This window comes from Triticum dicoccoides, chromosome 6B, assembly GCF_002162155.2.
Source record: "Triticum dicoccoides isolate Atlit2015 ecotype Zavitan chromosome 6B, WEW_v2.0, whole genome shotgun sequence".
In the NCBI taxonomy this organism is placed as follows: Eukaryota; Viridiplantae; Streptophyta; class Magnoliopsida; order Poales; family Poaceae; genus Triticum; species Triticum dicoccoides.
In genome coordinates this window covers 637,970,101-637,971,943 of record NC_041391.1, presented here as the reverse complement: position 1 = coordinate 637,971,943, position 1,843 = coordinate 637,970,101, and the positions used below count along the sequence as shown (strand labels likewise).

The following is a 1,843-nucleotide window of genomic DNA, read 5'->3' as shown; positions in this document are numbered from 1 at the left end:
GTACACCAATCGTATTGTTGATCTATTCAGGATGGAGGTCCAAACTATACAAATACGCAATAACAAAATAACATGTCCATCAGTACATCGATTGTTTCAACTCCATTCTCATGAGATGCCCCATTGTTAGTTGCACATATTAATTTTAGTTTTAGTCACAGGTCAGATGGGAGAGAACCAAGGACGTGAATATTTGGAAATAGGCATATTGGGTGAAAGAAGAGCTGGCCTGAATACGCAAGAGGATGTGACCATTGACTCTAAGGGACAAGTGCATAAGTCCAGTCACTCAAGTTTTCGAGAAAAGATCAGCTAGATGAAGAGGAAGTTGGTGTTTGTACAAAATCCTCTGGAGCATCTGCCCATCTCCTCTGGGATCCTCTCTCCGGTGGTGACTCGGCAGTACAGCCGCGCCCATGAGTCTCCAAATATGCTCAAATCAATTGACCATCGCCAACAACATTACCTGTATGTACAAATTGGATTGGCAGTATGTCAGGGCAAAGAAATTGTTTTGTGGAAAAAGGAATCGTACATGAAAAGAAAAGAAATATAGGTGGGCCTGGTGTATTGTTGTTCCCATACACATGTCCTCGTGTACAGTACCCTCAATCACCACCAGCCTGAATTATGCAGTTGCTGGAGCACCATCGAGAAGAACAGGTTACCCAACAAGAGTACCCTATGCAAGAAAAAGAGAGGAGGATTAAATTAGAAGCTATGGATGAGACGTCATCCGCTACCGCCGCCGTTGCCGCCAGAGCTATGGATGTGGATATGTCCCAAGGCCAGCGGCCCATGCCGCACACTCGCACGGCCCAGCACCACCTGGCGCGGGTTCCATTGCCGCAACCTCAGCGGAGGCATCGCCGACTCGTTGCGGCTGCCGCCTTCAGGACCTAAGAGAGAAGGGAAGGGAAGATGAGCGAACTGACCTGGAGGCAGCCACTCGAGTGCCAGATTCCCTCAGACGCCTCGCCTTAGCTAGGTCCCCTGGACCGCCGCACGCGTCTCATCGGCTCCCTTGAGCGCTAGATCCCTCTTGCGCAGCTTGGCATCCGCGGGATCCCGTCGACCACCGGTTTCCTCGCTAGCATCGCCTCCTCGACTGCAGATGATAAATGGGCCGTTGAAGCCCAATCAACGACAGGCCTTCAAAACAGTCTCCAGAATAGCTGCCCATCAAGACAGGCGGCCCAGTCGCGGTAAACTGGCGCTGAAACATCATCTGACGGTGAGAAACGATCTAAATGCATAATCCAACGGCCAAAATCGCTGGGGGCATGAGAGATCTCGGTTTAGGCTCAGTTTTACTGTCCTTAATTAATTCATGATGCTACTGAAAACTATTATGAGGAAGGAATATATGCTTGTAGGAATTGCAATAATATCAAGTTTCCTCTCTATGTGTTGAAAATTTGGAAGTTATGCTTGTTTTGTCTTCCTATGCTAATTGATTATTGTTCCCATAAGTTGTTTGCTCACAAAATTCCTATGCATAGGAAGTGGGTTAGACTTAAATGTGCTAGTCATATTCTTCATGATGCTCCTGTTATGTTTCAATTCTTATCTTTTATGTGAGTATCATTGTCATCATCATGCCTAGCTAGAAAGGCATTAAAGAAAATCGCTTGTTGGGAGACAACCCAATATTTACCCTTACTGTTTTTGTGTGTTCACATGATTATGATACTGTAGTAATCATGTTTTATAACTTTTGTTTCAATAAAGTGCCAAGTAGAACCTTTGGGAAGACTTGGATGAAGTCTATATGATCTTGCTGTAAAAAACGGAAACTTTAGCGCTCACGATATTAGCTGCCATGTTTTACTGGAGAGTGCTT

At 45.6% G+C, this 1,843-nt stretch overlaps 1 long non-coding RNA gene across 1 annotated transcript; it reads right to left on the bottom strand.

Annotated features, from left to right (window-relative positions):
• Positions 1–25: 25 nt before the first annotated feature.
• LOC119324057 lies at positions 26–1,075 on the bottom strand. Its single transcript, XR_005156744.1, has 2 exons — positions 936–1,075; positions 26–682 (listed from the first exon to the last, which is right to left on the bottom strand). It is a non-coding gene; the product is annotated as an uncharacterized LOC119324057 (long non-coding RNA).
• Between the last annotated feature and the right edge of the window lie 768 nt (positions 1,076–1,843).